The 15,630-nt window shown below is 32.7% G+C and overlaps 1 pseudogene; it reads right to left on the bottom strand.

The window, feature by feature from the left end:
* Positions 1 to 648: 648 nt before the first annotated feature.
* Positions 649 to 15,298, bottom strand: LOC128126705 (putative glucan endo-1,3-beta-glucosidase GVI; annotated as a pseudogene).
* Between the last annotated feature and the right edge of the window lie 332 nt (positions 15,299 to 15,630).

Below are 15,630 nucleotides of genomic sequence, written 5' to 3'. Positions count from 1 at the left end.
TTTTCAGTCCAAAAAAGTCTAATGGGCTATATTAATCAACTCTTAACTTATTACCCTACAAGCCTAAGCCGATCGACTCTCAACTCTGTCTTGTCTACTGCCTCGCCAAATACGATCACAATGATCACCAAACAGACAAATAGATGATCACAGTGATTACGAAACTAGAAAAAGAATATCACCAAACCATTCACCAATTAAGAAATCAGCGACCGATTTTGATGGCTTCTTAGAACAAGAAAGACCGTCACAAGGATCATCATCAACAATAGACCAACCTCCATTGTGGGACTATGTGACAAAGTTGGAAAAACTTGTTGGAGCAAGAGGATATTGGAAATTCAAGTGTAACTTTTGCAGTGAAACCCGACAAGGATCATATTATAGAGTTAGAGCACATTTGTTTGGTATAAAAGGTAATCTACTACTCAATTTAGTGTGTGTGTGTGTGTTTGTGTGATTTTTTATTTTGTGTGTAAGTGTTTTTGGTTGTTGGTGTGGAATCTTTCTTATATGGGTGTTGTAAGGTTGTTTATGAAGCCCGATTTCATCTTTTTGTTTACGAATATTATGTTTATAGGGTGTTTTTACTGTTTTACATTATCTTGGAATTTTTGTTGGTGATTTTTGTTTTGGTAGATATTGTGATTGGTATTGGTAAAAAATAAGGTTTGGTTTTGAGTATTTTACATATTGTTTGTCCACTAAGCCTAGAATTTTCGTCTATTAGTTTTATTTATTCAATAAGTCATGGCTTTTAACCTTTTAAATTATTCCCAATTTAATATTCTTCGCAAGTTCAAAAACAAAATTAAAAAAAAATATTGAAAACCATAGACACCCCACAATAGATTGTAATTCATGAAGTACAATTCCCTTTTCAATTACAATTCTTCACACAATAATAAAGTTACATTCTTGATCAATTTCTATATATACTCAAAAATCAACATGATACACTTCAGTCATGTCTGGATTGAACAAGCCAAAATGTTGTTCAACCCCTGGATCCTTTTGGTTCTCATTAAAAAGTGCAAAAACATATGTCTCCACATTCTTGTCGGGCTTCTTAGGAGTACCAGAACCACGCACGTGGTTCAAAAGATTCTGATTATAGGTTCGAGCCAGTTCATTCGTCGTGAAATCACCATTCCCTTGTGACGGCCACCCACTCTCACAAAATCACCACCTGCACCAACCTTTTCCAATGCGGAGTAAACCGCATCAACCATGGCATCGAACATATTCTTGTACTCCAGACTTCCATCTATCACTACAACATCACGAGAGGTGAATAACACAAACGATAATTGAATTGAACTTGGTTCATGGATGTAAGAAAAGTAAGGGTACGCAGTGATCAAAAGTGGGAAACCGTTGTTAGCTAAGAAACATGCGATTTGTTCGATTGCAAGCTTGACATCACTTGAAAAATCTCCAGTTGAAGGAGGAGATGAACTTGCTAGTGCATTAATCCCGACGGTTGTACTCACCGGAATTTGAAAAAGACTGAAGAATTGTAAAGCTGAGTTCATATTTTGCATCGCCAGGAACACCAAAGAATTCATATCACCTAGGATGACTTCATTACCAATGGATATGCAACGGAATTTGATTGTTTGTACGTACGGGATAATGTTGGTTTGTACCCATGCTTTTGCAAAGTTGATATCTCCTGCAAGAGTACCTACTTCTTGATTGAAGGTTCCAATGATCACTTGAATTCCGGAGTTTTGTAGAGCGTTAAGAACGTTGAGGTCGGGGCTAAAGATACGAATTCGTGATATGTTTCTTGACTTTAAGAGGGTTGCGACTTGGTCTGGAGGAGGGAGGTTGTCTCCCAATAATCCGTAGTTAATTCCAATACCACCGCCATCTGGGAATTAAAAGAGATCGAAATCATATTTACAAACGTGAACGGTATTTAATGATTTAAAAATATAGATTATGAAGATCGATGAAACATCACCAGCTAGAGAACTTAAATGAATTATAAAAACCCACAAGACGCTTATTGAAGGTAGAAATGAATCCATTTCGTAACTAGTTTTACTCGTGGATGTTGTGTGAAAAACTATTCCGCTATCGAATATTATACTTTAAAAATTAGGTAAAACGAAATGGAAATTAATTAGGCATTAAAACATTCATTACAAATTAATTAGTTGGATTGTAATAATATTACTAATAATTAAATATGTAAATTATGATCGAATTTTGTTAGAAAAATATATTTTAATTTAAACAACCTAAAATAGAAAAGATTATATAATGGTTTAAATTATGATCGGATTTTGTTAGAAAAATATATTTTAATTTAAACAACCTAAAAATATATTTTAATTTAAACAACCTAAAATAGAAAAATATGTAAATTATGATCGAATACGTTACAAATGAATTAGTTGGATTGTTATAATATTACTAATAATTAAATATGTAAATTATGATCGGATTTTGTTAAAAATATATATTTTTAAATTAAACAACTTAAAATAAAAAATAATATATATAATAGTTTTGGTGTTTCTGAGAGGTCTTGGTATCAGGCGCCAATTTGTCACTTTTTGATGCATAATCATCACCAACCTCAGTTCTTGACACGAAGCAATTCTTCACGACTTTCAGAAGTAACAATTTCCTTGTGATTTTGGGATCAAGTCCAGGAATTTGCAGTCGCCGGGTCGGGTAACCACATATGGACCTGAATATCCTCAACCTTCTATGGATGCTTTGGCTTTGAGTGAGATGGGATAACAAAGATGGGGCTAATCGATTGTGGGCTCCGATTTCTGCGTGGAGAACATTCACGGGGATTCAAAGCACGAAATAGAGACAATCCGTAATTCAAACTTTTTCTTCTTTGTAACTTTCGTTTCAGGTAAGATTTAATAAGAAATTAGTGTGTTGTCTCTCCTTTTTTCTCACTTCTCTGTAATCATTCTTATATCTTTCTGTGTAAGCTGCTAATGAAGTTGTTCAGGTAAAAAAACCTATATTTCCCTTTTTTTATCTTCTATATTATTTAAAATCAATAATTGTCCCATTTTTAATTTTGTATGGAGAAAGTGATTTGTTTTGCTTCTCAGACATACATTATCCTGAATTGAATATATCTTAAAAAGAAAAAAAGTATAATATCACTTAACACATTGGTATGAAATTTGGTTTTTATCCAAAAAAAAAAAGAAAAAAATTAACATTTTTACATAATTTTGGCAGCGGTATGCTTCAAAAAATTTCATACGTTTCCTTCATGGGTACATTTTATTCTTTACCTTAAAAGATAGAAGAAGAGAGCAACACGTATATGCTGGCTCTGTCCAGCACGTGGAAACCAAAGAATGCAAAGGAGAAAAAAATATAAAAAGCAAACCCATCAAAAAAAAGTTCCACTAATGATAGAATAGATTTTGCCTTTTCTTTCAAATCCAATCATCAATTGAGTAAATATATGCATAAATTACTTTGCCCCTATCTCATTTTTGGGGTGAATTGGTCAAATGTATGCATAAGTATTACAAAGCAATTAGTTATGGTTGTATAGATATGGAACTCAAATGATGGTTTGGCTGACTTTATTCTTCAGAGTGATCTCTGATACATACATTTGTACCTGTGTTTGTGTTTTTTCTTTGGCGTATACAATCCCGCAAAACGGGATTCTTTCCTAATTTATAGCAAAAATAATTTTCATCGGAGACTAAAAATATGAACGCCGGGTATGATTATTTTTATATATTTATAACAAATAATTTTCATCATCTAAATAGACTAAAATATGAAACTGTTATGATCTATTAAATATTATTGTCATATTTTTAGTCCCTTGATCATTTGAGATGATAAAAGTTATGAAATTTATTTTTGCCATAAATATATAAACACTATATATATATATATATATATATATATATATATATATATATATATATATATATATATATATATATATATATATATATATATATATATATATATATATATATATATATATATAAGAAAGACATGAAGTTTTATGTAGATGGACGAAAACTAAAATTTTTTATCCATACCCTTGAAAGATAATGAATGGACAAATATACTATGAAGCACAAAAACTTCAATTTGGTCGCCGTTCCCGTATCCGATACGCTGTGGAAACGGAAACACCATGGAAACGTTTCCATGACGTATCTGGTAAACACGAAACGTTTCTTTGCAGTTTCCGCCAAGTTTCCATTTTTTTAGGTTTTGCATGAGCTTTTTCAGTCCAACAAAGTCTAATGGGCTATATTAATCGACTGATAACTTATTGCCCTACAAGCCTAAGCCGATTGACTCTCAACTCTGTCTACTGCCTCGCCAAATACGATCACAGTGATCACAAAACAGAAGAATAAACGATCACAGTGATTACGAAACAGAAGAAGAAGATCACCAAACCATTCACCAATTAAGAAATCAAAGACCGATTTTGATGGCTTCTCAAGAACACGAAACACAGTCACAATCACAAGGATCATCATCAACAATAGACCAACCTCCATTTTGGGACTATGTGACAAAGCTGGAAAAACTTGTTAGAGCAGGAGGATGTTGGAAATTCAAGTGTAACTTTTGCAGTGAAACCCAACAAGGATTATATTCTAGAGTTAGAACACATTTGTTTGGTATAAAAGGTAATCTACTACACAATTTAGTTTGTGTGTGTTTGTGTGATTTTTTAACTGTGTTTGGTTGTTGGTGTGAGATCTTTCTTATATGGGTGTTGTAAGGTCGTTTATGAAGCCTGGTTTCATTTTTTTGTTTACGAATATTATGTTTATAAGTTACTTTATTGTTTTACATTATCTTGGAATTTTTGTTTTGGTAGATATTGTGATTGGTATTGTAAAAAATAAGGTTTGGTTTTGAGCATTTTACATGTCTTTTGTCCACTAAACCTAGAATTTTCATCTATTAGTTTTATTTATTCAATAAGTCATAACTTTTAAACTTTTAATAATTACTCATTATGTTCTTACAAAAAATTCAATTTGATAGAATAAACTATTTCAATTTTTTTTTAATGGAATGTTCTCTACAGAAAATGATTATTTATAACTTATGGATTTTCGGTTGTTGATTTTGTAATGTTTTTATGTTCGTTTTAGTTTAATAGTATAGACAGGATAAATCTATTTTTTTCAATAAATTAGGAACATTAAGACTTTTAAGTCTTTTTGGACAATGTTAATGATCGTTGATCAATTGATTTGATTTATGTTGTTGTTTAAGAATAATAAATGTAACAAAAAATAGATAAATGATCATTGATCAATTGATTTGATTCATGTTGTTGTTTAGGAATAATAAATGTAACAAAAAATAGATAATGTGCAAAATGCAAATAATTATTTTGCTAAAGATTTTGGATCTTATTATGTGCCTTCTTGAAATCATGTCAATCATAGTGTTTTAATTGAATATACCGGGACTTCTATTTGCAGGAAAGCAACGACAACTGACAAACTTAACATGAAACGATTAAAAGATGCATATGAACAGAAGAAAGCTGAGTCACAAGCGAAAGAAGTCGAGTTTCCATGTGAAGCCGATGTTGGATTTAAGAAAAGAAAATGTATTTCAACACCTATTGAAAGAGCTTCTGGTGTTGAAATTTGGGACCAACTGGATCAAGACATAAGAAGAATGCTTTATACCATAGGTTTACCTTTTAATCTTGCAAGAAATCCACACTATCTCAGGGCTTTTCATTTTGCTGCTGACAACAAAATTGATGGTTATGTACCTCTCGGTTATAATAAAGCTAAGAACAACATTACTACAAAAAGAAAAAGATAATGTTCATAAGCTATTGGAACCACTGCGATCTACATGGAAAAAAAGGGTGACTATTGTGAGTGATGGCTGGAGTGATCCTACAAGAAAACCTCTAATCAATTTCATGGCTACCTCAGGTAAATGGTCATTTGTTGTGACAACCCAAGTTGTCCCGTTACATTTCCCCGTTACCGTTAACGGAATATTCCACTGTATAAAAGTTCCGTTAATTAGAGGGCGTCAATTTAATAAACATTTCATTTGGTTACATTTAACATGCCGTTAAGTCGTGATAAAAGGAAATAAAAACACAGGACACACATTTCCATTTATTTGGAAAATGTTAAGTTTTATTATTACGACCACTAAATCGGGTGCGACCAAAAGCCCCGTTTAACGGAAGTATCGGGTAAAATTCCACTGAGCCCCGACTATGAACCCTATATAAGGGTGAGTGGAGTCCATTGGAGACTTTTTACACTCTCTCTCTATACTCTCTCTCTAGACCCGTTTTCGCCCCGAATCCGCAACCAAACGCTTCCAAATTGTAAGTCCGCTTACCCTAGCTTGTTCTAAACATTACTAGCTGTAGTTATAGCCCAAAAACCATCCAAGAAGGCATGGGATAAGGAGTTTACGGCCCAAGAACACTCTAGGGCCGTAAACCCCTAAAATGGTGTCAAACATGCCTTTAAACTTGCCCTTAAGCTTGGAAACTAATTAGGGATCTAGCCTAGGAGTGTTTAAACATCAAAACTCAATGATTTAGGGCATAAAAGTGAGTTTACGGCCCAAGCACATGCTTAGGCCGTAAACCCCTCTAAACCATGTCAAAATGCCCCAAAAACACTCCCAAACCACCCTTAGGCTTCATACATAATTTAGGGACTTAGTATTTGGGGTTTGGATCAATTAAACACATCAAAATGAAGGATAAAAAGGAGTTTACGGCCCAGGTCTATACCAAGGCCGTAAACACCCCAAATCATGCCCAAAGTGTGGTTTTGCTTCCCCAAATGGCCTTAGACATTTACCATAAAATACTAGGAAGGATTTAAGGGCTTAAACACAAGAAATGGAGGGACTAAAAGGAGTTTACGGCCCAAGCATAGGTCTAGGCCGTAAACTCCCCAAAACACATTCAAATGATAGTTTTAATCCCCCAAAATAGCATCACACTCCATTAGAAATTGCTAGAAAGGTAATAGGGGATTGAAACTTCACAAAACTCTAAGGGTGAGAGTTTATGGCCTTAAACTCCCTTAGGAGTGTCCCTAGGCCATAAACTCCAAGTTAATGCCCTTAGAAGCCTCAAAACCACTCATGCCTTTTATGAAAAGTACTTAGAAAAATCCCATGAACAAGCTAGAAGCCTTAAACACCCTAGAACTCATCACCATGAGTTTACGGCCGTAAACTCATGGGCCGTAAACACAACTTGGGGAGTGTACTCTTGGATAGTAAGCTCCATTTCTTAGCCATACACACCCTTAAACGTTACCCGAGACACCCAAACACTTAACCAAAGTGTTTTCCGCTCCTGTGAGTGCGTATATTTGTTTAATTAGTATTAAATATACTAATTGTATGTGAACATATGTTATCATATGTTAAATAGGTCATTGTGTGTGTTCAAGTCCTTGCGTGACACCGAACGCCCAAACGGCACCTTCGTCGGACCTACTTACACCAGGTGAGTTCATACCCCTGAATGAACCTTTTAAATGTTTTAACATGTTTTATAGGGGGAGAATACAAGTTAAACATGCCAGTTATCATATCAATCACATGTGATTGATAACCCGCATGCACAAGATTTTACGACACTGTACACTGTTTTACCGAGTAGGACACTATAATGGTTTTCAAAAAGGTTTTCATTTGTTTCAAAACTCTTACTTGTACTGTTTTATCTAAATTCATTCTAAACTGGTTTATGAAGGATTTCCAAAGGCTTTCAAACATGTTTTTACAAAAGAATACACATTGTGATTTTCCCGAGTATAAAGGTTTTTCATCAAAATTCACTTTCACGACGTATACTTTTACTTGCTTGTTACTGCTGCTTCACTTTTACTTATTTTGAACTCCTACTCGATAACGCTTTCACTTCGCGATACGCTTATATCGGATTTTGTCTCTATACCGCTTATACTTGTAGCCTCTTATACTTGATAGACGTTTTTACCTCACTTATTGCCGTCTCTACTTCGTGATGCACTTATACTTGGTACACTTATACTCCACGACTCGATTATCCCACTCTGTACGCTTATACTTCACGACTCGGATAGTTCAATGTACACTTATACTTCACAAGTCGGTTATTCCACACTGTACACTTATACTTCACTGTATGATTCCACTTGATACACACTCGAGCGTAGTTAGATGTATGTCATAGATACATATAAATAATGATTGAAGGACTTAGGAAAGCTTGTCCGCCCTATTTCCTTTTCTTCGTTGAGATGTGGTCTGGTGGGATCGGATGTCTATCCGAAAGTCGTTTGATTTATTAGTTATATACTATGTACACAAGCATAGACATATGGGTTACTTCAGTCAGTTCAGTTATGAGTCTCTACCTCTAGTTCAACACTTACATTAGAAACCCACTAGTTGGAAGTCTCTACCCACTATTTGGGATGCATCTTCAGGACACGGCCTTCTCCGTCGTCTAGTTGGTAACCAGAGTCTCCTGTAGGGAGAGCGGACATTGTGTGTATAGATCTATACGGGATTGACACCCCCGCACCCTGACTGCTAGCTACAGTCCACGGCTCACCAAGCCAAGGGGTGACAAATGTCACATTATATAGACGCTTGTAGGGCGTCTGGTACTCTAGTGTCGGTTAGTATGGTTACGAGTATCCCGGGTTACCTTATAATTCATGGCTTTAAGGTAACGGTATTTCGCCAGCAATTTACACTGTATGCTGGTAACCCATTTTCAGAGTCACACTGTTTTGACCTTACAAGACGTATCTTTCATTTGATACTGTCTGGGGTCTGTCTCCTCTGTTTTGACCTTACAAGACGTATCTTTCATTTGATGCTGTCTGGGGTCTGTATTCACTGCATTCACAGAATCCACTGTATTCACTGTGTTCACTGTTTTAGACCTTGCTAGACGTATCTTTGTCTGCAGTCTGTATTCACTGTTTTAGACCTTACTAGTTGTACCTTTCATTTGGTACCTTCTAGGGTCTGTGCCTCCACTTGTTAGACTGAACCAAGCGTGTCGTTCGTTTGATACTTTCCTGGAGTCTATGGTTCCTTACCTTAGTCAGCAGTCCTCACTGCTGAGGCATATGATATTCTCTGATGTCGTTTGCTTTCCTCAATAATCAAATTCAGTATTTTGATAATGATAGCAACTTAGGGAAAACTACTTTTTACCACACATTAGTGACCAGTCTTGGTAGAAGGCTGCTATTATTAAAGAAAATATAGGATTTTCTGGAAAGGACTCTAATACACTGAAATCACTTAAACTACTACTTTTATTAAAGTTATTTGAATGAAAACGTCACTAAATGCTTATGAACTCACCAGCATTTGTAAAAATGTTGATACTCGCTTTTCAAATAACTTGTATTCTCAGGTTAACATTAGACAGGTACATCTCGGAGCTGTTGATGAAGATAGCTTAGTGCCTCGCTGTACTTGTATATATCTGTCTGTATTACTTGTATTACCTTGGTGTATTGTAATGTAACCATGTAAAACTATTACTATTAATGCAATGTTTTGTTGTACTTTGATTACTATATGCATGTGTTGTGATACTTGACATGACGTCATCCACCCCAGAACGTTTCCGCCGTCCGGTTTTGGGGTGTGACATTTGTTTTTAAAGGCATTGAATTGTTTTGAGGAAGTAAAAGATAGATTTTATATTGTTGAATTGATGAAAGAACTCATCAATAAAATTAGTCATCAAAATGTTGTGCAAATCATTAATGACAATGCAGCAAATTATAAGACGGCTAGAAAGATTATAGAGAGTCAGTTTCTTCACATCTATTGGACACCATGTGTTATTCATACACTTAATCTTGCTTTGAAGAACATTTGTTCACCGAGGAATGTGGAAACAAATTAACTAACATATGAACAGTGCAGCTGGATAAAAGAAGTTCACAAAGAGGCGCTTGCAATAAAAAATTTCATCATGAACCATACCATGAGACTCGATTTTCACCAAGTTTACTCATCTTAGGCTGCTTTCGGTTGCCGACACTCACTTTGCCTCCATCATTGTGATGATTAAGAGATTGAAACTTATCAAAATGGGTCTTCAAGCTATGGTCATAAGCGAAGAATGGTCTTCTTATAGATTAAATCACACTGTGAAAGAATATATTTTGAATGATGATTGGTGGGACAAAGTAGCATATATTTTTAGTTTCAATGGACCTATATATGAGATTATTAGAGCTTGATAGCGACAAGCCATGTTTACACTTGGTGTATGCGATATGTGATTCTATGATTGAGAAAGTAAAGATTGAAATCTACAAGAAAGAAAAACGTCCGACATTTTAAATAAGTAGCTTTTATGATGTTGTGCATCGTATTTTAGTGGCTCGATGGATGAAGAATAACACTCCCCTACATTGTTTAGCTCATTCTTTACATCCAAGGTATAAGATTTTAAATTATAAACTTGATTTTTATTATATATTTATGTTTTAACTTTTAAATGTTGTAGATATTATAGTGATACATGGTTACTTAAGGATTCTACAAGATGTGCTCCATATAGGAATGGAGAAATTTCACAAGAAATGATGAAATATTTTCGAAGGTTGTTTCCTAATGATGATGAGTATAACAAAGTTCTTGATGAGTATGCAATGTTGTCATTTAAGAGTTGTCATTTAAGAGTGGTCCTTTTGAAGATTTAACAAACATTTTAAAGATGGCTACTATGGAACCCAAGAATTTGGTGGGTTAACTTTGATGCTCAAACTCCTTTTTTCCAAACTATGGCTTTTAGATTACTTGGACAAACCTAGTTCTTCTTGTGCTGAGCATAACTGGAATACTTATGCATTTATTCATTCGCTTAAAAGGAACAAGTTGACTACAAGTCGTGCTCAAGACTTGGTTTACATCCGCAATAATCTACGACTTTTGTCAAGGACTTCGAATGACGATGCAAAGATGTGGGATGTGGATGGAGATGCTTTTGATTCAACGGTGGATGTTGGATTTTTGTAGGTTGCTGATCTCTCACTAGATGAATCAGATTTTGAAAGTGATTTGGTTCCTTGAAGAACCAATAATTATGGTTCTCTATTGAGCTTTTCTATATATATATATATATATATATATATATATATATATATATATATATATATATATATATATATATATATATATATATATATATATATATATATATATACATATATATATATATATATATATAGAGAGAGAGAGAGAGAAAGAGAGAGAGAGAGAGAGAAAGAGTTAGGTTCAAATGTTTTCACTATCTATTGTGTGCCTGTATGATTGATTCTGGACCAATCATTTTAGTTATTTTAAGAAACTAATTAATGCATATTAAATGCTGAAGATGTAATTAATACCCATTATATCTTCAACATGTAATATGCATTAATTACTTTCTTAAAATAACTAAAATGATTGGTCCAAAATCAATCATACAGGCACACAATAGTGAAAACAAAATAACCTAACCCTATATATATATATATATATATATATATATATATATATATATATATATATATATATATATATATATATATATATATATATGTTCAAATGTTTTAACAAATAGTGTGTGCCTAAATGCACCAATGAGAATTCAGAAAACAATAAATCACTAATTAAATTAAAAAAGGGTATAATGGTAAACTTAGTATATCTAATTATGATAAAAATCATTCAATTAATCTCTCCTTAATTAGTTAAACCCTAGAAAACCACCATCCCTTTATAATTCAGTCGTCGCTCACAAAACTATCTCGCCTCCTCACAAAATTCTCTACTCCGATTCTTCTTCTTTCACTACCCTCCTTCGTCTGCATCCAACATCGTCTTTTTCTCTAGCGATCCCTCTATTGACTCTCCATCGTTACCTATTTCAACAAAGAAAAATGAGACGGCTGCTCAGGCAATATTTGTTTCCTCGTCTACATATGTTGAAGACCATAATGATATCAGTAGTGAAAGGTCTCATGGTATGATTGATTTCAGGTTGAGGCAGGCTAGGGTTCAGTTTAAGGCTGGTGCTTCGTGGTCTAAACATCGGATTCTGAAGATTTATGCCCTAATTTGTTGATTAGGGTTGCTTCGTGGTCTAGACATCAAGAAATCCGGGGAAAAGCAACAGCAGCAGATGGCGGTGAAGAGGTGCTCGATGCCTGTTGTGGATTCTGCAAAAGGAGGTGAAAACAAAGGCAACAGGGGATTTTAGGTCGTCAACGACACCACCAAGAAACTGAATTGGTATGCTCTTGTACTAATCATAACATGTTTTTTTAATTGTATCTCCAGTTCTTGACCACCAAGAAACTGAATTGATAAGACTCTCACTAATTTTTTTTTTGAAGAAATTGAAGAAGCACACCAAGTGTTCGATAAAATGCATAGTTGAAATCTAGGTTTTTTTTACTAGTTCTGGTCATGTTATTTGGTGTAAAAATAAACCATTTGTTAATTGTTAGTAAGAATTTCAATTGGAATTCAGATACTTGTGTAAATGAATTTCAATGTCTGCCACATTCTATTAGAATGGTTAATTGTTTATATGCATTATGATAGAATTTTGGTTAATTGTTTATATGTATTTTGATAGAATTTCAATGTCTGCGACATTCTATTAGAATGGTTGTATTGTGTACTTCAGAATTTATAGTATGTTTTTTTTAGTTACAGCTTAAATGAATCATTCTTGCAGAATGTCTTTTAGAATGATGTTAGTAACAATCATCAATTTGATGCCTATTATTCGCAAAAGATTTTTAAAAGAATGTTATTTAAGTGCATTTTGTAATGTTGTTTGTCATAATTTATTTTATATAAATGTATTCTGTTAGAATGTCTTTAAGAATGTTTGTTAACTAGTATATTTGTTTAACGGGTAATACTAACGAGTAATGTATCTTATTCTTTCAGAATTGCATAGAGAAGGAATTCAATATTGATTATACAAGAAAAATATTTGGAATCGAGTTCAACAACAAGTATATATGCGAAGATCAAGTGGATTATACGGACCACTGAAGAAGATCAAGTGTATTTGTTCAATAATTATATATTCAATAATGCTATTTTTTAAGAATTTTATTCATTTTTTATGATATTCTTTTAGAATATGTATAACTATTTTAAATGTATAAGGATATTAGTCTGTAAGAATATGAATGAATTTGTTTTTTATTTGTTTTTTATTTCTCAAATCAAATATCTGCATTGAAAATATATTCTGCAAGAATAAAATCGAAAATATATTTACTAGTTTATGGTTGACATTCTGTCATTCTAACAAAATAATATTCTATTAGAATAAAATTCTGAAAGAGCATCATTCTAACAAAAAATATTCTGATAGAATAAAATTGGTAAAAAATTGAAATTGAATTAATTAAAAATTCAGATTTTTTTAAATTAGGATAATTAATCATCCCTAAAAATCCGAAAATTTCCTTTTATAAATGTAGTTAATTGTCCAAAATACCATTTTGCTTAAAATTGTGTGATTATATGCTACATGTTACCCCATTGTAATATCATACACTCTCAAATCATGTCCATTGATTAATTTCATCCATTGGTCCAGCTCTGTGCATTCTGGTACACAATACTTAGTAAAAACAAAATAACCTAACATATATATATATATATATATATATATATATATATATATATATATATATATATATATATATATATATATATTCGCAGGTTTTTTAATAAATTCGCTGAAAAAAAAATAAAAACTACTTTTTTTAAATTAAAAAAATTCAAAAAAGAAATCAGCGAATTTATTTAAAAACCTACAATTTTTTTCATAAAAAAATTTTAGTTCTTTTTTTTGTGATCTCTAAGTATTTTTTTTTATGCATTTTTTTTTATTTTTAGGGTTTTTTGTTTTCCATAGAACCTAAATCTAGGGGTGGCAATTTATGACACGACACGAAACGAAATTTGAACGAAACTGAAAATTGAATTTATGTTAGTGTCGTGTTCGTGTTAACTATAAAAAACATGATGTCGTGTCGTGTTCAAAATTCGACACGAAATTGATACAATTTAGCAGTTTTTTATCATGTTTTTTGTGTTTGTCGTGTTTTTGTGTCGTATTTGATAAAGTATTCGTTAAATCAACTAGTTTTTAGTATATGATATATTTTTCGTGTCGTGTCGTGTTTGTCGTTTTTTAATTCGTTCGTTTTCGTGTTAGTTAAAAAAAACACGACATCGTGTCGTGTCGTGTCAGACTGAAACACGAAACGATAGCATGATTTGCCACCCCTAATATTACCGTATCTTTGTTGTATTTGTATCTTGAATTTTTGAGTTTTATTGTTTCACGTTTCCGTTTATGTATCTGTTTCCCATTGCCGTATCCGTTTATGTGCAACTTAGCTTGAAACAAAGCATGTAACAATATTGGTATCAATTCTTTTCTGAAAATATTTTATTTTTTTCAACTTTTCAATTGATTGCATTAATTGTTAACAAGAATCTTGCGTAAAAAAGTGGCAACAGCATGAAAGTGGAAACATAGATTGTAAGGTCACAATGTACAATAACTTCATTAAAAAAAATAAAAAGTACATAAATGGGGAATTAGGAGCCTGCATATACACACGTGATTGGATTCAAGAGTCAGGGGGCAATTTGGTCAATTCTTTTCTGTTTTGATATTTAAGGGCATCCAAGTGCTCAATTTCCTAAATCATTACTTTATTCAAAAAAGTTAGTTGGTGTTTGATTCAAGTATGTTTGGTTTAGGACAATTAAAATAAAAATAATAAAAAAAAAAAATTGGAATGATTCCCAAAAGTATATGTAGTCCCAAAACACAATTAAGCAATTACTAAACAACATTTTGCAAATTTGTAATTTAGAAAGTTAGAGAAAAACCTGAGTGCAGTTGACTATTTGACAACAGATCTTCTCTAGTCTTTTGGCAAATCTCAAAAGCTGAAAAACATATGCATTCTCCCCCAAAACAAAATTCTTCATAGCCTAACCAAAAAGAAGAGTAAGTATCATCATATAATCTGGCATAACAAAAGTTCATATTATTATTTAAATATTACCTATAAATTGCACTTCTGAAAAAATGGGATGGATTGCCACTTTTGCCCCTGACACTGACGTAAGTCCAAAATATATAACACAGACCGATTTTCTTCTTCTTTACATTTTTACTTGCAACTTTTCGCATCATATGATGTAAAATAATTACTATCAGTAAAAAAAACTAAAATTTACGTTTTCGTACATTGATAAGTTTCCATATAAGTGCCAGATGATCAATTCTTAACATGTTCTTTTATTTATGAGTTGATCTCTCAAAGTAAAGTTCAATGCATATTACTAAAATAAATATTCATAAGCCAAATATTCAAGCAATGTACAAAAGATATCATATTATCAAACAAAGCACATTCTATTATCAATTTATCACCTCCAATCTACACAAGAAATCACCAAACTTTGTTCTATAAGAATGCATACTTTTATATAACCAAAAAAAGAAGTACAAAATCTTACTTCATGAGGCAAGATTCCATTTTTTAAACCTGTTGACAAGCGATTCGATAGAGTTTTGTA

Source organism: Lactuca sativa, chromosome 6 (genome assembly GCF_002870075.4).
Source record: "Lactuca sativa cultivar Salinas chromosome 6, Lsat_Salinas_v11, whole genome shotgun sequence".
Classification (NCBI taxonomy): Eukaryota; Viridiplantae; Streptophyta; class Magnoliopsida; order Asterales; family Asteraceae; genus Lactuca; species Lactuca sativa.
Note: the sequence above shows the minus strand (reverse complement) of the source record. Positions and strands in the feature narration are given on the sequence as shown.